Source organism: Anser cygnoides, chromosome 13 (genome assembly GCF_040182565.1).
Source record: "Anser cygnoides isolate HZ-2024a breed goose chromosome 13, Taihu_goose_T2T_genome, whole genome shotgun sequence".
In the NCBI taxonomy this organism is placed as follows: Eukaryota; Metazoa; Chordata; class Aves; order Anseriformes; family Anatidae; genus Anser; species Anser cygnoides.
This window is the reverse complement of record NC_089885.1, coordinates 8644141-8669179: the sequence shown is the minus strand read 5'-3', so window position 1 is coordinate 8669179 and position 25039 is coordinate 8644141. Positions and strand designations below refer to the sequence as shown.

The 25039-nt window shown below is 41.0% G+C and overlaps 1 protein-coding gene and 1 long non-coding RNA gene across 2 annotated transcripts in view; one reads left to right on the top strand and one right to left on the bottom strand.

The window, feature by feature from the left end:
- The window catches only part of MAMLD1 (mastermind like domain containing 1), a 256950-nt gene that overhangs the window by 79711 nt on the left and 152200 nt on the right, over positions 1–25039 (top strand). The window lies entirely within an intron of this gene.
- Positions 17050–19240, bottom strand: LOC106037764 (uncharacterized). The gene is made up of 3 exons (XR_010834757.1): positions 18951–19240; positions 18368–18559; positions 17050–17451 (listed from the first exon to the last, which is right to left on the bottom strand). It is a non-coding gene; the product is annotated as an uncharacterized lncRNA (long non-coding RNA).

Below are 25039 nucleotides of genomic sequence, written 5' to 3'. Positions count from 1 at the left end.
CTTAGAACTGGCTGCATTTTGGTTTCTGACTAGTGGCCTCAGCAGGCATCTCGGATAGATATTTCCTGAGATCCCAAAAGCCACCTGGTCAGAGAGATGGGTAGTCCCAGTGACATTTCAGGTCTCTCCTTCCACTGCAAAAAGAAGACTTAAGTCTCGTTCCAGTCTGATGTCTGGGCTGCATGGAAGGCTGCTGGGTTTCCCTACGTGCGAGCAGCAGCCGCGTGTTTTCGGGGAGAATGACCTTCATTCGCGATTAAAGGGAACATCTAAACAAGACGGGTATGTTTGTCCTCAGCACCAGTCTTCAGCAAATCAAGTAGAAATGACTTCCTGCTCTCAGCCAGCCTCACAGATTTAAAGACACAGCACTGATGAAGTTATGGGTCTGGTATAAGTTATATAAGGTCACAGAAAAATATAAATAGTAAACACTAGAAGACTGAAATGGATGGTACATGTTGGCCAATACAGCAAGTCTATCAAACATGAGGCACATTGGCTGGATGCAGCCACATAATTTTATTTTTCTTGCCTCTGTTTCATTTCAAAGTAACACTGAGGTTTGGTTTCAGACAGTAGGAGGCAGTGAAAAGTGCTTCCGTCTACAACCTGCCTGAAGTTCCCAGGTAAAGACTTCTCCAGAATGAATTATTTTCCTCCTGAGAGTGTCTCTTATGCTAATAAGAAAAACAAGGGGAAACAGATTGCACGATCTTAATAGGCTTTTTTTTTTTGGAGGTTGCATGCCAAATTCTGTCCTCACATGAGTTCTTGAAACCTCTCTGATTTCACAGGAACCTCTTGACTGTAAAAAATAGATTTTTTTTGGTCTTAAGGTCTAAAAAGCTTCCTTCTGTATAAAGTGCTTTACACATGGAATGGCTGCTGAAGCAAATTGACTAGAATGGTAGTCAATTTTACACTGCTGCCCTCCCACCTGAAAAGCACTTCTGGTGCCCTACAGAGAGAAGAGATGAAAGAGGAGGGGTAGAAACATGTGCATGCACACACATATAAAGGAGGAGGCTTTAAAAAGGGATGGAAAATGGAATAGTGCCGTGTACTGTCTGGCCTACATATTTGTCTTGCTGGGTGGGGAGAGGTGTTTCTACAGGATGGAACATATCCAGCGAATGCACATTGAACTAAATGCAGTTCTTATCTGCACTAGGACATTAGCTTCAAATAGCTTTGCTTTAGGGCCAGAATATTCCCAGGTTACATCAGAGAAAATGAAGATCCCAGGTTCAGATCAGTTTCTAAAAGATGCATTCCTACTTCGTGTGTCGCTATATTGTAGTTGTCAGGGGCAGATTTTGTGCTGATGTTAATCCAGCATATCTCTGCTGAATATGTTATAGCCATACCAGTTGACATCAGCTACATTTCTAGCTCCATATCATCAAACCATCTACACACTTTAATAAATATTGACCAGATGTCTTTAGCACAAATAAAATTACATCTTCAGGAAAGAAGGAGCCCAGCAGCTCTGGCCAGCAGTATTCGTTAAGATCTGCGTGTGGAAGTCTGTTCTAGAAGATAATCTTCAGCAGATTTGGTAAAACAGAAGTGCTGCTACTGCAGCAGTACCATTAGCAGTGTGTGAATGGATGCAATAGGAAGGCATGCCAGGAAAATATGTTGATTATGCAAGGTCTCTGTCTTTTGCAGTAAGAATGGCGGAGCGATATGACATAAAATTGAACAGCTGTTTCTCTGAGCGCTTGAGAGCTAGTGGAATATAAGTTAAGGATGTCATCTGTGTCCAAAAGGCAGGCTATTTAGTGCTGTGCTTGAATACTCTGCTTTTATTTTCAGGGATATAACAGAAAGGTTACACACAATATAATACAACAACTCCAACTGTTATTCTGTGTAGAGGCAGCCTGGTATGCTCACTATGGTACATATGTATTTATCCACTTTCTTTTCTTCCTCTTCTACTTACAAAAGAAGTTACTATAGCACAGGTACAGCAATAGAGATAGTCTTTTGTTTTCAGAGCTGTTGTGTATGCTCATGAATGTGAGTGCTCTTGTGAGTGTTCATGATTGCCATTCCAGGTGAACTAGTATCATAGAAATTTTATATACTAATTCGTCCTGCTCTAATTTTGGAATTTGACCATTGCTAGATGCAAAAGTTATCACCTGTAGTGCTGGGAATAAAGACACTCAAAACTCACCCAAATTCAAATAATGCCTTCAAGGAGGTTTGAAAAATACTAGACTTATGCTTTGCCTTTTTTTCCTTTTTTAATTTTTTTTTAATTAATTTTTTTTTTCACCATATATCCATATCCATGATACTGCAGGTCTTTATAAACATCTGAAATAGCAACATCCTCCACTATGTTCTCCATTAAAGCTGGAATACTGGACGAGTTGCATCACAGCAGGGCTTTCCATCATCACAGAGGACACCAAGAAAGAAACATCTGTGTAATACTCCTTGTACGAAGCACCTGAAGAAATATTGACAGTCTTGTAATAAAGTCTGTTTTCAAGGATTTTATCTGATTTCAGAGCCCAAGAAAAATTTTAATCCCTCTCTCAGAACTTCCCATCATCATGGAAAGCCTTTTTTATTTATTATTTTTCAGATAAATGTTGCTATTTTATATATACTGAGGCTTTCTGTGTACCGGTTACGGTGCTGGTCTTTGCAGAGTTGTCATTTGTTTTCATTTTTTTATCTGAAAAAGTTTGTTTGATAGTGGCTCGAAGAAAGCATTCCTCTTTATAAATGTTGATTCTTTGCTTCTCATTTTTTGGAGATAAGGAGAAGATTCTCAAATATTGCAAGCTGTCATAGTTCCATCAGCTTGGATGCTGACTTAGATGATCTTCCTTACTAATTGTAATCATATAAGTTTTTTCTAATCAGTAATGATCTAACATTAAAAATAATGTGAGATTTCTATCATTAAAGCATTAAAGTTGGGCATTATCTTTGGAAGAACACTAATTTCTATGTTTATTTTCATTCATAAGGAAATGTATAATCAATTCCTTCCACTCAGTTCATTTCAATTAGGTAAATGTCTGGATCTATATTAATTATGATAATCTTTAATTTTATTAGGTAGATAGGATCTAAACACAGCAGGATTGTGTTCATTGAAACATCTTTTAATGAAACTTCTTTTTGCCAAAAATTGGACTGTTTCCCAATATGCATCATTTGTATTGCAAATTCATCATTTATGAGTAGCATATCCCTCCCCCCTTGATCACTTCTATAGGAATTTAAAACATTTTACACTATATGTTGTATTCTCTCTGAATTCCATCCCAAATACGGTGTTATTTAGTTTCCAGTCAGAATTATGTAGGATCTGACATTTGTTTGTTTTCCATTTGATCTTTCTTATACTCCATACCACCTGAGCTGTCATCTTGCCATCAGTCAGTACCAGGGTCTGGCCTTCACTTTGCAAAGTTAGCATTTTACTGAAATCATCAGCAAATTAAACAGAATTTTAAGAACACAGCTACTTGCATCAGTCACAACCCTTAATGTGCGAGATCCATTCTCCTTCATGTGGATCATGACAAAGAAACTCAGACACGGGACAGGGGTCACGCTGTACGCTGGAGCTCGCTTACTATTTCTCTTTTGTATTCTTTATATCCTTGGTCAACAATTTTAAAGAAAGCGATAGGTGTATGATTTCAGATGTTATATGGCTCATTAACTGCAGTATAGCTGACAATCTGATTTCAATGACTTGTTCCCTAAGTTAGCAGTTTTTTAGCACAGCCTGAGATACTTCAGAGGCCAGATGTGCAAAGGAATAAAAGAATGAGTGCACTCTTCCCTGCTCCTGTTCCCGGGCCTCCCTGAGGAGCAGCAGTTATCCTTGAAAGCTTCCCTGCTAAATGCAACTGTTAGTCTGAGGAGGAGCATCCTCAGCTGCCCCTAGGCACAGCAGAATGGAGGAGGGCTTTTAGAAATTTAGGGAGATAAGGCAAAGCAAAGGTGCTGGCAGCGATTTTCATCTTAGATTTCAGAGTTCATGCACTCACTCATGCTACAGCCTGAGTGGATGTTGTAGCTGATGCACTCTCTGCAAAATCTGCACTGACTAAAACCAGCAAGTTTGCACAACTCTCCTGGGGACTTACTGAAGCCAGATTAGGTCACATTAAAAAGCAAATGAATTTAAGTGGACCTGTGCCTGCTGAAAGAGGGGAGCCAGTTACAAAGCAGGAGTTTCCAATCTGCAGCTGCATTAACTAGGAAAATGTAGCTTACCCTTTATGGGCTCCCCTGAATCCGGGCCTGTCGCTGTGCCGAAGAGACCCTTTTTCACAAAGGAGGAACACCCGCAGAGCTGAGGGAAAATGGTTTGTGTGGCTGGCCATGTGAGGTTTTGCTAAAACAGCAGCTCAGACATGGAGACCTGACCTATGACTTTTTCCGTGAGTGTTTTTGAGGCACAGTCATGTATATTCTGCAACAAAGGGAACCCGAAATTAAGAAACTCAGCATCGCAACCAGCAGTGAAGTGCCTGCCTATAAATAGAGTGCTTCAGTCAGTTTTAATCCGAGAGACAGCTTTTCTCTCCTGACAGCCCCTTCTCTTCTTTTGGCTCCTTCTGTAAACTGGTTCCTCCAAGATTCAGATACACAAACACATTAACTTATTAAGTAATTGTGGTAATATAAACAACATAATAAATGATAGAACAAGTTGAGAAATAAATACATACTCATCAAGTGCCGAGATTTGTAATAACCTGCTCCAACTGTACTTTTATTGCAGTCATTCAGTGTAGTCTCACCTGTTTTACCTGTTGCCTTTTTATTTTCATAAAACGATAAACTACAATTATGGTGTTCAGCCATGCCATATTGCATTATAAAATCCAGTGAAGGCATAGCACATGAGAAAAGCTCAGTCCATTCAAATATTTACACACACATCTAACCCGAAACATGTTTTCCTACCTTAAGCATTGTGCTGACTTGAAGCCTACCTTCTCAGAAGACACCTTACCCTCTGTTTGACTATACTTCATGGAATATACACATCCTAGTGAGAAACGAAGCTGAAGGCTTGGGCTACCTTCAGGCATCTACCACGCAAGTATTGCTTGTACTTTGGAAGCTGCTTGTGCTATTGGATGTCCTGCTCGATATGTGTGTCCTCTTAGGTGTCCTAGCTGAGAAGTATCTTTGAAATTGTAAGTAGAGATATCAAGACCAAGAATACATAGATTGGATGTCTTGTCAGCTAATACCTCGTGCTTTAATGACAATAAAGCCTGCTGACACAGTTGGTCCTGGCAAGAAGACTTTCTGCAGTGTGAATGGAGCAGCTGCTGCTTATCAGGGAGGGAAATCAATGACTCAGCATTCATCAGAAGCATCCTGCTGGCCACCACTGCCAAGTGCCGAGTCATCGATTTTCCTCCCTGCCAGGCATAGACTGCTCTATTTTCTTTACACCAAGCTTTAAAATGTTTCCAGTGCCCTGTCTGCAGCTGCCAGCTCCCATTCTCAGTAGGAACACCCCAACACGTGAATTGTGCTGGGGTTGGGGGATAAATCTCAAATTCGCCCAGCGTAGCTTTTTCAAAGTGCCTCAAAGTCAGCGTGTCTCAATCTGCAAATCACCCCTTGTGCCACAATCAGCCTAAATGAGGTGTTCTGCTTGCCATAAACTCACTAAATATTTTTTCTTGTGAAGTGGCAAATGGAACACAATATGCATGGCTCACAGATTCACAGTCACTGAAACAAATCCAACAGCATGCAGCTGTCATCAAGAAATATGTCTAGGAAAACCTCTATAGCCATGCAGTTTCAGCACAGCATGCTAGTACCAACCAGTTCTTCAATATTCAGACAAAGGGATTGCCATATATAGTGCACATTAGAAGTGCTGCCCTTTGATTTCTCCTTTTAAAAGAAATCATCCTTACAGCTGTTCTCTATTGTCACTCGGTGTTGAATATCTTCTTTATTTAAAGAGACCCTGGGAATCAAAAATAGAATCAGAAAGGGGTCTTTGTCTGCCAGTATTAAAATCTTGTGAGTCATGTTTTCCCAAATCCTTCCCTAAATTCTGTCAGGATTCAGCTCACAGCTTGAACTTCAGGAATACTGTGAAGGTGACTACAAACAATGATATTCATTTACAATTTGAAAAGCTCATTTAGGCTGAAATGTGCGATATATTCACATACATCTCTTTTCTGTTTCATTTACAAAGAGCAACAGAATTGCGGAGTTGAACAATAAAGCTTGAAAGCCTTCAGTTCCATTCCATTTTCAAGATGCAAATGAAGCGAGTTCTGAAATCTGCAAACCAGTTTCTACTTACTGATTTTAATCTCAGGAATGGCATATTTTCTAGAATATTTACTTAACTAGAACACTTACTTAAAAATATTATCTCCCTGTATTATAGTTGCAAAGATTTTCAGACCCTTAACATAGCCATTTGCTTCAGAAAGAAGGAAATATGCAAATAAGTTGTTATTTATAATGGCTGCAGCTTGCTATGTTTGTAAAATAATCGTATTTGCCTGTTAATTGACCTTGTGTGCACAATAGGGAAAAAAATAAAGAAATGATGCATGAAAACTCAGAGTAATATTGGATTGCTTTGGAAAACTATATTAAATGTTAATTTTCAAAAATAGTAAGCAATTAATTGCTGCTGTAATGAACGTTTTTATTTTACACTGGCAACCATAGTGTGTTAACAGAATATATCGAGAGTCCAGGCAGACCACGACGGCAGTGTTTGCACCATAATAAGTGTGCTTTTTGTTTAATTTTAAATTTTCATCTCAAACATTCTCACGGAAATGCAGATGTTGTTGTATTTGTCTGTCTTGTAAAAATCTTTGTTATGCGAGTGCCAGCAAATGTAGTAACACCTAATAAATTATGTAAAGTATTGCGGGATGCTGTACTTGTATGGCCATTTCAATGCACTGTAATTGTTTTCCAACACTTCCCCCACAGGTTAGTCTGGCTTCCAACAGAGGGAGAAGTGACTAACAAGCCAATCAACATGCAAAATATTGAACAGAGTAGCTCAGCGCACAGCCATCAGCCAAAGGCGAGGCGAGCGGGTGGTTGCCGTCAGGACAGGGACTCTTCGCTCTTGGCTTGCTCAGCTTTGCACGTCCGCTCCCCGTATCTCCTGAATCGTAGTTCTGCTGTTTACTGGTCAAAAGAAGTTTTTACCCTTGTCAGCACCGGGTGATTAATACAGTAGGGCTACATTATGTTCATTGCAAATTCCCAGCTGGGAACTTGGTCTTGCCTCTGTTGGAGCTCTGGAGCTGTGTCCAGAGGAACTCAGCCCAAGTCCCCAGTCCTGAGCCTGGACGGTAACTGCTGGCATCGTGGGGATGCGACCTGATGGTGCCATCCTGGTGGTGAATGGCGTGATGGGTACCCTCTTCTGATACGTAAATGCACTTGTCTGGGTGTTGCTGAGTAAGTCTGGTTGCCTTGTACAGTGTGCGATCGTGCTTCTTCCATGCTGGAGTGGTACCTTCCTTTTAACTTCCGTGGGTGTGACTCTCGGAGGCCATTTTCCAGAGACATTTATTTTGTGGCTGAAAAAGTGTTGGGAAAGAAACCCAGGTCTATCACTTAGAGAGGGGTACCTGGAGGGAATGCTCCTGGTAGCTAGTTTGTCCATTGCCTTTCTGCTGAGCCCACCAAGGGAGTATTGGTGTGCCAGTAGCAAGGCAGGAACCACCAGCTCCTTTCTGTGGTGGAAGGAGCTGGCACCAGCAGTTGCGCTGAGCCCTCTGGCCCCTTTCAGACAGACCACACTTTACAGACTTTAGAAGGTAACAAACTTCACTCACTACCAGCTTCTCGTGGATCTAGCCAGCAGTTCAAAAAGGAAAATCTCTGCATTGTATTACAAATCCCCTAAGGCATCCAGCAGGTTTTTGTGTTTCGGTGTTTTTCCCCACACACACACCCTTTATTCTTTTTTCAATTTTCCAGAATTCCCATTATCTACTGCAAGACTGGATGGATATGTACCCATAATTTGGCTCAATTCTCAGATAGTCAGGTATCTACAAGTTGGGAAGCCTTGGCTTTTGCCTGTGTCGGTTGGTGCCTTTCTGTGAAAGATGTAAAATGGTTTTGCTGTATCTTTTCCAAAATGGAATATTTTACAGTCCTCCTCTAGTGCCAGTACACCCTTACGAAAGGGGCTAATCTGTGCTAATGATTGTGTAAGAATAAAATGAAAAAAAAAGGAACACAGGAACTTCTCTGAATTTATGGCATTACAGTCCTTCCCATGGCAACACAGATAGTCAGATGGTTAGGTAGCAAAGTACAAGCTGGAAGAAAAAGCAAACAGTGACAGGGAAAAAAAAACACACAGGGAAAACAATGTGATTTTCTCTAAAAATATAAGAACTAAATCGTAGAAGAAAATCCCTGTAAATGGTAGTCTGCTTGTAAAGAATATCCTTCAGTGTGTGCTCATTTCTTTCTGTTAAACTAGCTTGTCTAAAACATATACAGAAAGCCCTTTTATATCCCATTATACTGTATACTAAAGCATTCAGGTCTAATACTATTACTGATAAAGAAAACCAAAAGCATATTTACAGAGACTGAATGTCTATAAAGAGCAGATCAAGCAAGTCTCTTGAGAAAAGAAACTCCCATATCAGATTATTGTGTGAAAAAAAATAGCATGCTCATCTCAATTACAGCACCAATTGGGTTTATTTAAAAAGGAAGTCATTCTGTTTTTATATCGTAAAATCACTTTTCTTAAGCCTGTAAACATCCAATAAATTAATTTTTTAGATAAGATCCATTTTGCAAAAAGCTATTTATGAAAAGCTTCAGATAATAATTAGAGAGGATTTAATAACATAATAACTGACTAATGCTAGCACAGAGAAAGTACACTCAATTAGATCCTTCAGCGGAGTTAGTGTTCTACCTCATGTCCTTTGACAGCTCCTTATATAAGCCGAGTTGCTCAGGTCCATCATTCCTACAGCAGTGAAGGTCTGTAGCAGAAAGCTTCTGATTATAGTCTGTTTAGGTAATAACTGAAAAATCCTTACTAACGATTGTCAGGGTGACCATCTAAAGGAGCCAAATACAGTGTCATACTGTCGAGTTATGGATGTTAACATCCAAAACACAGAAGGAAGTTATGCTATTTATTTTAAGCATAGACCAATACTGTCAGTCATATGGAATACTGAAGTTTTTCCTTAAAAAATGTGTTCATATTGTGGCGTGTACTAACTTCAGTCCTCTACCGAACACTGTAGATACTCTACTAAAGTTAGTAAGAGCCTTCTTGTTTCTTACAATGCACTTTGAGGCAGACCCTGAAATTAATATCATTCCTGCTCGTGCGATTCACCTCTGAACAAAATGAGTGAAATGTTACCCTGAGTCTGGTGAGAGAGGGAGAAAGAGGAGGTGGGCCAAAATCAGAAGCACCAGCACAGTACAAGTTATACTCGTTGGAACTAAAACTACCTCTTTACTACTTGAATCTTTTCTAGTGAGATTCAGTTTAATTTTTAAGAACTTCAGGAGAGGTTAATGAAGGTCTACTCCTGTAGCAGACAGAAAGTATTTAAAATGGCTCAAGCCCAAATGCTGAACAGACCAATGCAGTACTTTGGGGCTTTAAAATCCTGAACCAAACTTCCTGCGTTAGCGACATTTGGCCATTCTTGCTCTTAGAAATGATGCTCTTAGCAGTCACTGCTGTGTGGTGCAGCTCTCATACCCATCTGCTGGGGCAAAGTAGCCTGCTCATGTTGAAAGAGATCATACTCCAGCAGATGAACCCACCTCGTGTGCAGTCATGTTGCCTTTCTGTCCGTATACTGGAACGTGACACAGAGCAGAGTTAATGTAGAAAAGGAAAAACACAAATACACGCAGGCAGACCCGTCTCTGAAATAGAGTGTGCGTGCAAATTAGGGGATAGAATCATAAAACCATAAAGGCTGGAAAAGACCTCCAAGGTCACCTGGTCCAACCACCCCGCTACCACCAGTGTCACCCACTAAACCGTGTCGCTAAGCACCACGTCCAACCTCTCCTTGAACACCCCCAGGGACGGTGACTCCACCACCTCCCTGGTCAAAAAGATCCTTCATATTGAGACTGTCTTTAAGAAAGACAAGGCAAGATGTAAAAACTGTCAGATATCAACGTGACCACGTCTGTAGGCGTTCCTCAGGTGCTGTTAAGACCTTTCCCTTGGCACTGGCTGCGGTGCTAGACCTACAAAGACATAGCTGGTAATGGCTGAAGCTGGCGAGGTGGCGTGTGCTTGCCGACTCCACCTGAAAGACAAACAGTCAGACAGCCGTAATGGGCAGAGCAAAAAACGAAAGAGATTTTTTCGGTCTTTTTGAACAAAAGGGATTTAATATAAGTATATGCCTGACAAAAAAGTTAGCACTTAAATACCTATATAATTGCATGCATTTATATTTGTGGAAGTGTCTTATTGCCACTGCATTGCTATTAAAATGCAAAACAAGTGCAAGCATGTTATGTTTATTAAACCACTAAAAAAACTGTTCAGACAGCATTATGACTTGGGTTTCAAAAGCATAGAAATGGGCAGGGAAAAGAAAGGGGAGGATCCAGAAACCAAATTCTCAGTTTACTCTTTTTTGCTTAGTTACTGGAACAGATAGGGTAGATTATATGCTCCTTTGAGATGTCTGCAGTAATGATCGTGCGTTTTAGAATAAATGATCTCAAAGTGCATTGCAAATTTAACAGTTTGATATCAGACTTAAGTGCAAGATGACTGCAGCTAGGAAGCACTAGGAAAATGGTTCACAGCAAGGGAAGAATACCTTCCCTTTCCCCCCTAAGAAACTGCCAAGGAGTCGTAGGTGTGCGGAATGTAATTATGCAGACTGAAATTAGGCCAGTTCACTATGGCTAATTCCTTGTCTTTTACAGAAAGTGCCACAGGATCTTTAATGCCACAGATGATTAGGTTGGCAGCTTTATGTATCAGCTGCAAGGTGGCAGCTCTAGTAGCTTACCCAACAATGTGTCCAGCTTGCAGAGCACGGGGATAAATCCTGCCAGGGCGACGTGCAGCATTTCGCCCCTGTTCTTCGTGACCGCATGTTCCCCAGCAGCAGAGCTGTACCTCCAGTACCTTCTCATTCATGCTTTCAGCTTCAAGTTTCCATTTATTAAATCAGCCCTTCCATCATCATCATTTATGTCCTATTCATACATCATTTCTAGCTATTGTAATACCTCTTCTCGGGATTTAAATAACTCTGACATGGAATAGCTTGTGCAGTCTGAACAAAGAGCCTTAAGCTAACAGAATAGCTTTATCTAAAAGATACTTACAAACAAATGAAAGGAAAATGTTGTTTGTGTTCTTTTTGTGTTTTGTGAATAAGAGTTATGCAGGAAGAGAGCTATTCAGCACCGAGTACGCTCTGCCAGGAGACAGATGCAGCCCCAGCAGCTGAGGGAAGTTGCTGTGACTTCAAAATGAACTCTGCAAGTCCTGGAAATGTTCTTAACTGACCAGATAATTTCATGTCTTCAGATTTTGGATGATGTCTTGGATATTGGCTAAAGACCTGATAACACTGAGGTTGTTTTAGCTTTTAGCTTTCTCCTCTGTTAATTTTGTTCCATTGTTAATTTACATTTCTGGGTACCATACTTCCCTGGTCTTTAGCTGCTTCTTTCACAAACCTTCAACCAGTCAGCTGTGGTCAGTCCAGCATCATACCCAGAGTTTTAACTGGAAAAACTGTATTGCTGCCATTTCTTTGCATTGCATGTTGTGCAACATCCCAAACGGTCTGCTGTGAGGTCATGAGATACAAATAGGCCATTGGGAATCCAGCACAGACTTCAGCCAGTAACCACACACAATCCTTGCGCTCCAACCATTTTATTGCAGAGGCACTTTTTGAGCAAATGTGTAAAAAAATGAAAAAAGCAAAAGCCTGGTGCATTGGTGGAGTTGTGCTAGAAAAGAATGGACATTGGTAGACTAGGAGTGGTGTCCAAGAGGAATTCCAGCTGTGCCAACAGGCTTCCTCCATCAAGTGTCCATTGCTCTTCCACAGGGTGGGAGAGGTGAGAGAAGGACAGTATAGATTCGAGAGAGGAACATTTCATTCATACTTTCAGTATTTCAGGTCCAAATTTCAAGTGGATCATCAGAAATGACTTTCCCAAACTTGTCTGACAATGAGATCCTCACTCCACTCAAACCCGTTCTTTCTTTTCCACGTGCTCCATTTTGCTGTGTGCTTCTCGGCATTCCATGATGTGTAAAGGTGATGATGTATATTTCCTTTATAAAACTGTACGTTTTTACCTTCGTATCCTCTTTGAAGGTGGTTCATAGCATGTAGCAGGGCTGTGTCTGTGCAAAAGGGAGGACCCGTTTCCCAGCCTGTGGGCAGGACACAAGCATTTTGGTTGCCTGCCGCTTACTCCTGCTCAGGAAAGGTGATGACAGTGGCTAATCCCAGTGTAGCTGGCATCTTGGCACGCAGCACTGAAATGGCACTAACTATGTATATTTAAGAGTACAAATATGGAAAAACCTGGTTTCTAGAATTTACCACCTGTGTTTCTGTCTTTCGAAAGGGCAGTAATGCATTCTTATGTTTCCCATTAAAAAGTTGTATCATAATAACTTACTCCAGACCGCATACACCTTCCTTTTCTAGGTCGCCTGGCCACAGAAAGATGTTTTCAGATTCCTAAGTAAGGCTGTTTGGGGTGGGGACTTGCAATGCCATTCTTTTTTTGCTGTAGGAGTTCCCGTGTCTGTGCTTTGGTTTAGTGTGATAATTTAAGCACAGATGTAGAAACACTTCTTCACTGGATCCCTGGAAGTGGGCTGGCAGTGTTCAATTGTTATTACATTAGGATGAATCGAGGCTAAGCATACTGAGATCACCCTTCCCCCAGCACTCTGTAGACACACACAGACACAGGCACACACACAGGCGCACACACAGTATTATCTCTGTTTGCCTTACTAATGTCATTGTGCAATATTCCATTTTCCGCTCTCTTCGTGTCCCCAGGGTCTGTAACAAACCCCTGCTGGACCTTTTATCCACCCACTAAGTCCAGATTAATTTATTATACTCCATCTAGTTTTTGAACTGTTCCTTCTAAATGTGTGATGGGGCTTAGGGCTGTGCAAAGGGGATTCAAGGATAAGGGGAGAAAACATCCTCAGGCTCTAGCTTACAGTGAAAGGTTGTATTACAGTACGAACACCTCAACTATTATTATGCATAGCCATGGAAGATGATGCAGAAGGAATGGCTGATTAGAGCTCATATTTAGCTAAATTAACATCTCAAGTCCATTTTTTTGTTATAAATCTGAGTTCATCATAATCTAAAAGCAAATATTTGCCTTTAATATCTCTGATTTATGCATAGAATACAGTGTACTGTTCATTTCCTTCTTAATTATTATTATTTTTTTAAACAGCTTCCAGGCAGAAAGTCAAAGCCTGCTGTGTTTTATATTATACTCTGCAACTCATTTTCCTTTTTTTTTTTTAATAAAACATCTAATTAATCCATGTAATCTGAATACTTTCTGCTTAAACTCAAAGTGCTCATGAAAAGATCTGAATGAAAATGCAGCTAATTTGTTGTACCTGTGAAGGTAATAAAAAGGTAAAAATATAGGGGGAGATGAATACTTAATTATTTTATGCTTAGCATGTGAGTGGTGACTGAAAACACGATAAGGGTACCTACAGGTGGAAAATGCCTGGACAAAAAGGTATCAAATGAAATGGAAATGATCCTCCTAATTTTTGTCATCTCATTTTGTGCATTGCGTTACATAATGTGGTCCTGATGATCTTGCATATGTGCCCATAAAACTGCTATTGCTTTTCCATTTGCAGGAGGCCTCAACATGACCTTTTTATAGGATCCTGATATAAAGAACGCTTGAGAGGTTGTTACAGCTCAGCCCTCTTTATCTTGCACTGAATACTACAAATGATTAGTTACGTTAGAAGTTCCTTTATGTCTGTCTCAGCATCTTCTCCTGGGGAGAACACAAACAAGAGGAACTGGAACCAGCCCTGTCTTCAGAAATGAGGAGTGTAACTTCAGGTGGCAAGGTCTGAAGTAAAGAAAAGGAATTGGAGAAGTGTTCTTGGTGATGAATTATCACCAGCCCAATTTTTAATGGAATGTTTGTCAGGCTTTTTCATGAAATACCAGCGGCTCTTTAACATCTTTAAATTATTACCTAGACAATTTCCAGTAACAACGAAGTTGAAAATCGATGTAGGAAATATTACCATAGTAAAAGTAAAAAGATGCCTCCAAATGGTAATGTACAAAACCTCACAAGGGAAAGCTTATTGCCTATGAAGCTTTCCCAGTAGAAATATTATAAATCATACATAAGTCAGGGTGTGAATGAGAAAAAGAAAAATAATTACCAAGATACAATTTAGAATCGCTTCAAGTGTTCATGGCCTGGCAGAGACAAATAGAAGATGTTTGTTAAGCATGGTCAGCAGAGACGTGGCATGTCACAGTTCTGGGCAGGAGCTTAGAAGACCTTTTCTTTTTTTGGAAAAAATATATTAGATACATTTCTCTGCCCTCTTGTGCATCTGCACCAAAATCAGTCACAATGCATCCCTGTTAAGCAGCCGTGTAGCCAGTAGAGAGTCAGACCCATTTTTTCCCCAGGAAATCTCACCTTTGAGTCAGTGTCAACTCTGCAGTGCAGTCTTGCTTTTATCTGTTTTTTTTTTTTGCAACTGAGACCACCAAAACAAAAAATCATACATGGCTTCCCCTCTGGCACAGACTTGGTCATTCACATTTAGAGCCCAGCATGAAATCTCAGCCTGTTGTACCGGTGGCAAAATTCCAAATTACTTAAATAGGAGCAGCAGCCTTCTGATCCCCCTGTTTCGCTAACTACAAGATACCATTTGTTCCTGGCATTGACTATTTACACTGCAAATACAAATGGGCACATTTAGAAGTACCCAGGAATGTCAGTGTTGCCAAATGAGTAGATAAGTTATCTATAATTTTCCTAGATCTAATCTGAAATTAGGAAGAGGATTATAATCACTGATAACATACTAAGGATTAGTTCTTATTTATGCCTGGGACCACTTTGTCTGCATATTGTACAGAACAGTAAAAGTAAGGATGTCTCCATCCTTCACCCACAGTTTTATAAATTCTGTGGTGAATGAGATACAGCAGGTGGCAAAAACAGGACATGGGTGGCATGGGAAAATGAAATAACAATGAAATAAACAAAGTTTAGCAGAGAGACTTGGGCTACATTTTCTCCACAAAATAGCTCTCCTGAACTAGAAGCCGCTAGAGATACACGCCTTCTTCTTTGTAATTATGAATGGGGCCTTGAGCACGGCCAGAACATGGACAGCAACACAAATAATAATGGTGACTGCATCAGTTCTCCAAGAAATATGTGCACTTGGAGTGTTTTGTAATTAACGCTCAAATCAAAAACAGTTCACAAGGTCACAGAAGCAGCTCATAGCAAACACTGCATATGCCCAGATTAGTTTCTGGTGCAGCTGAACCCAGAATGGCTGATTCCACTCAAATGGAAAGCTTTTTGAAAGGTAGCAAAGAAAAGAAAGATTTGCCAGCTAGTTTTATTTTTAAATCACCACCGAATCACGCACTGGTGGTGCAGAAACCTCATGTATGTATCTTCAAAAATCTTTGCTGAAGATACATCCTTATTGCAGAGTCACCAGATCTCACCACTGGCTACTAGGTGCCTTCATCTCCAACATGTTTCATGGCAAAAAAAATGTTAAACCACGTTTTATAGTCTACTCTTTAGCAGTTGTGTCCACATTTAATTTTGGAATGCCTTGCTAATAAATATAAATTTAAAAATAACACCCCTCCTGTTTTTAAAATACATTTGGGTGTATATCCATGGAAAAGAAAACCAGGCACAAAAAAAAAGCCCAGTAGCACACTATGGAATGTTCTTACAGCAGCAGTGTCACCTTGTTAGGGGAAGCGTGTTTACACGTGGATTTGCATCATGCGTGCAAATTAGCTGAGCTCACGAGCACATGGCCTTGCCACATTTTGATACTTTCCAAGCATTCCCTCTTCTTTCTTTCATTTTTTTTTTTAAAGGCTTTTCCCTCACCTTAGAGATTGTATCTGTAGTAGATTTTAACTACTGTATCATAACATTGTATTGTCCTAGTATCAGTTATGGCATCGAGCCTCAAGAGATGAATTAAATTCAGCTGTTCCTAAGCTGATGCATAGCTTGTGCATTAGTACTAGTGGTTCAGTTCATTTTTGTCCATCTGGCCAAAAGTAAGTGTCATTTTGTTAGGGAGGGGAAGGGAAAATGTAAAATCCTAGGATAGAAGTTGACCTAAAAAAGGGAGTTGTAAGTTCCCAGTCACCTGCCAAGGTGGCTCCACATGGAGCCTCCCGAAAAGACTGCGGATGACACCAGAGTTGTCGTTCCAAAGGTTCAGGTTTTAATTTACACAAGGACAGAAGGGTGGATGCTAGGCTAGTTACGAATTCAGCCGTGCCCTATTTCAGTCTGAGACAAAGTCACATTGCATAAAGATAACTGTATGCCTGATTCAGGTAATTTCTGACAGTTTCCATTTCCCTCTTCTCAGCTTGCTTTGGTAGAAAGCAAATGACTTACGGAGGTTCGGGTTCTGCCTTCTCTAAGCATACTGCTTGAGCAGGTACAACAAAAGCTGGTAATTTTCCTACTCTTAAAGCATATCTTCTCTTTATTTGATGAGCAGGATAGCAGTTTCCTGGTCTGTAAAACCCTGGAAGAGCAGCTGGCCAAGGCTGTAAACTGGCACAGGTACTGGCAAGTGGCTCGGGCCTTCGTCCCAGCTGGCAGGTTAGATAGGCTTCCTGCCTGGGTTATGGGATGGGAGGTTCAGAAAGGCTCTGTGGGCTGGGATTTCTGGGCTCTTACAAAGAGTTGAGCGTTGCTGCTTAACCTGCAGAAGATAGGTGGTGCTGGCAGCTGTATCCTGTTCTTGGACTGAAAATAGCAGCTTGTTCTGGAGGTTTTTACACCAGAATGCTGGTGGCTGTCGCCCTGCCCGATGAGCTTGCGTGTGATGCCATCCGCTGCTGACGTGCGAGGTAAAGGCGTTCTTGCTGTTGATGCTAACCTGACATTATTCTGCACACAGCTCATAACTGGTCCGGGGGTTGCTGTGTAATCCTCACCTGCAAAGCCACACACTCTGCTGCTTTCTCCAATCTTGCTGTATAATAGGGCAAAAGAAACTTCTCCCACTGCAAAAACAGAGAAAGCTCTTACAGGGGCTCACCGTAGCCTACCTATTGCCCCTGCATGCAGTGCTGCAGGCCATCCTTGGGTAGTGGCGTGTCCCTTTCCTTTCTTAAAAATAAAAAGAGATAAAAAATAAATACTAAAGCACACCAAGCTTCTTTGATTTCAGTTAGAAGTGTACCTGTGAAAGCCATTATATAATGGGACTTAGAAAGCATGATTTTGGGAAAGAAAAAAAAAAAAGACCTTGTTTATCTTTGGATTCCACCAGGAAAAAGATGGTGTTGCCTTTTAACTTATGTACCGACCTTTACTTAGTCATACTTTTATCTTTACTTAATATTAATTTGGGTCTCGGCCTACTACCAACACTTTTTTTGTTGTTGTTTGTTTGTTTGTTTTTCCTCTTCCCCGTTGATGTATATGAGTTCACGCGGCAAAAACTTTCCTCTAGAAATCTGAATTCAGGTAATTTCACTCCTTTCTGGTCTCAGGAAGGACTGAGCCTTGCTTTATGCTGAGGCTATGAATTCACTCTCTGCTCTGACCTGCCTTCAGCCCCAGCTCATTCAGTCTAACTGATGATTGCATAAAGACTATACTCTTTTATCTCAGCTAACAGCCTGAATGTGAGTTTTAAAATGAAATGGTTAGATTATATTTGAAGCTTTCAACACATATTTACTAAGCGGTTGCCATTTGTGTGAGGGGAAAGGGCCTAGGAGACACTGAGGCAAGGACAGAAGTCGTGGCGCCGTAGCAAAGCTAGTGGGGTAGACAAACCTGCACACCAGTTGGAAAGGAAAAACTTTAAGACAGTCATCCAGTCATACATATATTTATATATGTATAAATCTAGCACGATATATTCTTTTACAGAATATATAACTTATTCTTTTATAGAAGAATATATATTTCTTCTAAAAGAATATATATGTATATAAGTCTTACTCTTCCTTACACAAAACTTACTGATAGGAATCACACATATGGAAACTTTTCCGAGTTTATATCCCGGACTGACCTGACAGATGTCTTCAGGGAGGATTGCTGGTGCAATGCTGGGGATAAACACGGCTCCAGCAGCTCGCTCTGACTAAACAGGAGATAGCCGAAGCCAGGGCAACTCCGTGCCTTGTTCTTCTGCCATGTGTCACCTTTACTGAGAATAAAGGTGAGTCAGAGACTGAATGTCGTGCCGAAATTACTTCTGTTTCTGTTAAAACAAAAATGCAAGCTTGTATAAGATGGTAAAGTATGTACATGCATACCGTGTTCTAGCATGTTTGAAACTATTTTCAGAAGCCTGCTTGAAGTATATCTCCTAATGCAAAGTGTTGCAAAATAATCCTGTAAAGCATAGTTGTTTACTAATAATAGATATTCTAAGCAAAGTTGTTTGAAGTGCTGCTTCACAGTCATCTGCTGAATTGAAAAATCCGTTACAAACACTGTTTTTACACTTCAAGGTAACAGTTAAATTATCTAGACCGAGTATCCCACACTCAAAATTCTACTTTGTGTTGGTACAGGGAATACTTATTTTAAGCACATCCAGTAAAATACATATTTTAAATGATATTTTACAGTTCAGTAGTTTCTCTAACCTGAAGATCCCAAAGTGCTTCTCAGATGGAGATGAAGTTAGCTTAGGAACAGTCCTATGAGCACAATTATTTTCATTTCACATACAGAGAAAATGAGCGGTGAAAACTGATGGCTTGCTCAAGGTTGCACGCAGGTGCTGGCAGTAAGAACAGAACCTGCTCTTCTTGCCTCCCACTTCTGTGCTTTAACTAGAAAGCCCCTAGCAGGCTTTCCACATCATCCTGTGATTGAGCAACTTTCATTAGATCAGTGGAGATTCAGGAATCCTGAGCTAATTAATGCTCTGGCACTTCTCAAAGCCTCACTGCTCTTTACCTCTGATGGTTCCATAGGGTTCGATGACTCGCAGCGATGTCTCTGAAGAGACAACAGAGAAAGGCAAATAAAGGATGGGGATTCACTAACCTTGTCTGACAAAGGTAGGGGCCATGCTCGGAAACTTTTGCTTAGGTTTTATAAGCTTCCTTTTCTTTTTAAATGCCGGGTATGAAAGCTTCTAAGAGGGACCTTGTCACATTAATTGAGCCTTGAAATCTGATAAATTACAAGTTGTTCTTTATCACAGTCCTATGCATCGCTCTTACACTGCTGCAAGTAAATCGCCTGAATTCTCTTTTAAAACTAAGCATTTTCAATGATATCAAATTAAATAAACTAGGATTCCTGTGTAAGTCACAAGGAATCAGGTATTACAAATACTCTGCCAGCTGTGTTTCCAAATAATTAGGGAGGGACATAAGCTGCTGCTGTTAGATTTGGGTCAGTACCTCCCAGAAGTTTGGGTTAAGATATTTCGGTTCATGTTTGTAACACCTCTGGTTACAACTCATTGTGTGGAGAGGTTTTAACTGTTTCAACTTTTCTGCTAGTAAGAAGATTAATTATGAAGACAGTAAAGAGGCTAAGCTATTAGCAGCAATGGATTTTAGAGTAGGTCCCTTTTTTTTCTGTCCAATTAACTTGGACAGAAACATGGCTTGTCAGTAATGTTTGGACATCAAGAAGCAGAATGTTTCAGAGAACCAGGAGAACATTCATCATTACACCGTAATATCAGCTGAATTCTCACTGTTCTCCCCCCACACAGCAAAGGTTTGCTTTGTTTACATTTTATTTTGGTATTTTGATATGTTCCTACAACCCAAAAGTGGGTCATTGTTAATGAATATGCATATACCCAACATGGGTATTCTACCATATGAGAAACAGAGGGTACAAAACATGAGTTATCTCTGAAACTACCATGTTTTTTTTTCATCAACTGGTATGAAGAATAGGCAGGCAATTCTTAGAAATGCAATGTTTTGTGATCCTGGGCATTGGAATATGGCTTCTCAATATAGAGAGCACAGCAGAAACTTAATGCTTTGAATAATTTATAATTTGGGGTGGGGGGGGGGGGGACACATATACAATTTGCTCTTAATCTGAGTAAATCGGTGTGAGGAACACAGAGATGAAGTTACTTTATGGTGTTAATAGGGCTTAATAAGTAAAGTATTAAGCATCTCTGTAGCATTCATAAAGCAACACAGCTAATGCTTTAACTTGTTTGACAGTGGAGCTTTTTGACTACTTATATTCCAGCCTATTTACAAATTGAGAAGAGGCTTGTTGAGTCTTGTTCCGTGATAGACTTCTGAAGTCTTCAGGCTGGTAGCTTTCAGTTCCTTCACCCTGGCTGAGACGCCAGGCAGGGGAGGCAGGGGTTCAGCTGGACCAGCCGAGCAGAGGAGGGTAGCACTTCTCATAAAGGGGAACAGCCCAGGCACCGGGCTCTTCTCGACACGCAGCATTAACTATTAATAGAGATTCATTATTTTGTGGATTTGTCACAATTGGCTCTTAGGACAGGGTGTCTGCATGCTTTACTAATTATCCCTAACCTGCTTGGAGGCACACTCATGAATGCCAATCATTTATTGCCAATTTACATACCTGAGGGAGGGGGCTGGGGGAAGGATTCAGAAACATAAAAACACATTAGAGTTAATGCATTAATCTTTCCCTCAAGCTCACCCTGTGCCACGGCTTGATGAGTCCGTCTCTGTCCCGAATAAACCTAACCTCTTACATCCTTTGCAAGCTACAGGAAAGCCGAACAATTTCCTCAAGATTACTTGAACTCCTTGGAATAATGTCAATCATTGTGTTGAATTTTAGGATGTTTTTTTTTAAAGAATGAAATGGTATATTCATGATAAAGCCCTGATTTGCTTATTTGATATGAAATTTCAATGTGTTTTTTTTTTTTTCTTGCATAACCCACTCTGCAGTGTGTCAGGAAGCATTTTACTAACAATCCATAAGGGAACAGAAATCCCCGGCTTGAATATATATGAGTTTATTATACTCCTTGCCTTGAGGTTTGCAGTGACTTGTTTCCGCCTGGTGAGAGGGTGGGCAAGGCTCAGGGGGCGGGTGTCGTGGCAGTGCCATTAGCCACCCATACCTGATCCGAGATGTCATGCCTGCCTGTACTGCGCCACCAGGACTGAGGTGTTTGTGCTTTGTCATCATTAAGTGGGTGGCTGCTGTGGCAAGATGCTTCTGTTCAGTGAATCAATCGTAAAATGAACGTTAGACTTGTGCAGGGGGAAGTATCGCGCCTCCTTCTTGACTTCCCACCCCCAACCTCTTGCTTCCACTGCTCCCCTGGCATGCTGAAACAGCTTTATGAAAATCAAAGGCTTTAATTGTAAAACTACCACTTAATTGAAGATGCACCGGATTTATTCAGTGCTCAGCTCATGGAGATCACTTCATTTGGCATTGTTATTGTTCTTTTTTTCCCCCTATCACTCCAACTTACCAAGCAAAGTTTAATATTTAAACACATGCCACATTGTTAAGGAGGCAGGCGTCAGCATCTTAGCGAGCTTCAAATGAGTTATTTGAAAACGTCACGCTGCTTCAGGATTCCCTTTGTGCAGGGCTGGGCTCTCCAGACAGCTTAGGCAAAGCAGCCTTAATGGGGAGCGCGGCGAGTCTGTCCTGCAGGGCAGCGCTCCCAGCTCGCCCACAGAGGCCGGGTGCCCTGCACAAAGAGGGGCTCTGTGGCCCTCAGGATCTCACACTTCTTTGTTTCCAGCTATTATTTAGGATGGTGCAACTCCAAAATATCAAGCTCCTTACAACCGCTCTTCTAAAAAGTACTGCGGCCTAGATGTGCTTAAAGCACGGCTGGAGGAAGCGCTCCGTTCTCGTTCTCTCTGAGGGCCAGGTGAGCCCAATGCTCTGTGGGCACTGTGACCGTAACCGGGCTTCTGCTTCTAAGGGGAAGTCTCGAGCATGCCCTCAACCAATAAAGTGGATTTGTTATATTTCCAGAGCAATTCCTACACTAACATGGGCAGAGCATGGTACAGACCTGCCCCCCCAGCTGAGGGAGAGGCCTTTGGCTTCACATGCTGGACGCGGAAGAGGCCGTGTCCTGCCACGTCCGTCTGTGTTGTGCTCTGGTGAGTGCATTGCAGGCACATGGGTGCTGTCCTGTAGGGAGATCTTGCCCTCCTGATTAGAGCTGGAATGAGCACATTCAAAAACAAAACAAAAAACTGCAGTAGGTTGGCGTGAAGCCTGCAGGATGAGGCCTGTGCAGGGTATGCTGCTGCTGGCTTTTTCCAAGGAACTTCAGAGCATTTCTGTGGTGGGGAATTGTTATGAATGTTGTTTTTATGACTCTGCAAGGTATTGATCAGTTTGGAAAGTCTCTATTCCCCATGCCACATGAACATTTGGGAAGAAGGAGTCTTTCTAGCACAAACCCACGGCACCAGCAGCGCACGGTTTCTTGTGCTGTTCGGCAGGGTGACAGTTTGTGGGACCAAGTTCCACCTGCAGTTACAACTGCACACCTTGCTAACGTTGCCAGCAAACCAATGAGGGTCTATTTTAGCTGTGATTTCTAAGCATCTGCTGTAATACCACCCAGGGGTTATTTATCCCATTTATTTCAGAAGTGGCTTCTTTTGAAGAAGAGGAGGTGACGAGATAAGGCTTCCTATGTAGTAGAAAATGCATGCTGCGTATGCATGACAATATAGGTCTCTGAGGTTTAGTGGATCTGGAATTACGCCATTTGTTTCATACTAATTGAAGCATGTGTCTACAAGTGTGCAGTGTAAAACACAGGATAAATGGAGATCATAAAATATGGGTACTGTATAACCTATCTTATTATTAGACAGGCAGTCACTTGCACAGCACCCGAAAATGTATGTTTTTTGAAGAAAAGCTGCTCTTTTCTGTGCATATGTGTATACATATTAGGCTAATAGGATTTATTTCTGCTAAGCCAGTCTGAGACAACACAATCTTTTACAGCTTTTCAGAATCTTCCCCGTATGTCCCTTGCCTTCGTGAGAGACAGAACATGCTTTTCTGCACATCCTTTTCTGTGCTTCTTAACTGTAGGTCCAGTGTAATGAAGTGTTAGATTTAAAGCTGATTCTGGATGGGAACAAGACATCTCAAAGAGTAGGTGTTGTGTCTTGAGCATGATTAGACCCAATTTGCTCCTACATTGAACTCTCTAGAACAAGCATTATACATTGTGCAGTTTCAAGTGACGTTTGCTGAGCTGAGGCCGAACTTGGCCATAAGTTAAAGCAACCTGGCTGGTACCGGAACGACAGGGTATGTCCCTATACCTGGCTGCGGGTTCAGTAAGTAGATTATTACATTTATTACCAAAAGGCCACATTACAACATACTACGCTTAGTGGACATGATATCTCACTGTAAATGTTTTCAAGAAAGGGAGTTAATGCATCTTTATTTAAAGTTTGGTTTCATCACCCAAGGCAAATGGAGCTGGGCTATTGACTTTGAGATCAGACCTTTGCACAACACCTCCTGTCAGTCCTAGATTCAAAGCTCTTTTTAATAACTCCTTTATTTCCATCAGTATGTCTACAGTATGGTTGAGATGTATCGAGCTGTGTAAGTGGGTAGGAAAGCAATGAGAAACTTGGTTATATTCTGGAAGTACCAAACCATTAAGAGAGAAAACACGTTTGCTGGGTGCCTGATCTCTGCAAACCACTGAGGCATCTGTTCACAGTAAGAAGGAAAAAAACCCACCTCTTTGTACACTTCAGTGCATAACAAGCAGTGTATGCTTTTTAGGCATGATTCACAAGGCAGATTCATGTGCAAGTGACTCTAGGTACAGCAGTGGGGGTGGATCTGGATCATGTAAGGCCAGTGCAGAATGGAAGCAGAATGTGGGAAAACATTTTTCCTTTTTTTTTCTTCTTGTTCTCTGGTAAATAATGTCAAATTGAAAGGTCTACACTGTAGTTTTATTCTTAACACAAGAAGAGATGTGGGCCAAACTAAAATTCAATTTGGTCCCGTATTCTCTCTACAAAAAGAGGTAGCACCTGATACTTAGGGAAAGAGTGTGAGAAGGAGGACAGGTAGAGGCTGCCCTGCAGGCACCTCTTCGAAGTTTTCTTGAGCAGAAGCAGAACCTGAGATGCAGTAGGCAGAGCAGCTGAAGTCTGTGAGAGCATCTCCACAATTTAATCATGTGCCAGGTGAAAAAGTACTTCTTTGGGTTGTCTGGGGCTTTCTGCCTAACTGAAAGGTACACTATCAAATTATAGGGGTCTGAGGAAAAAAATATTCACAGACTATTTCTGTTTTATGGTCCTCCAGCTTATCCACTCATTGTTATCAGTTTTGCAGTCTGAAAATCCTTATTTGGTCTGTATAAGAAGGTTACTCTATACCTTTAAGCAGCCTTGTTGCCGTTCCTGTTACCTTTTTCAGTACTTAAAAATAAAAGGAACGATTCAGAAGAAAAGTTCATTAGAAAGGTCAGCTCAAGTAAGAAGTCAATGCAATTCCACAACTGAAAGATGACAAAGGCATAGGCATGAGAGAGAGGTGCCTTCAGGTGCTTGCTTTCACATCCTAAGGGATTGTTTGGGAACATTAGAGATAATGTGGTATTTTCCCTTGAATAATAGAAAATAAAAGCCAAAACAGTTGGTGAAATTCAGACTGAAAATTACCATCAACCTGCTATAGATGCGTGAGTGTGAAATAAATAAAAAGATGATATATGTATTTCAAAGTA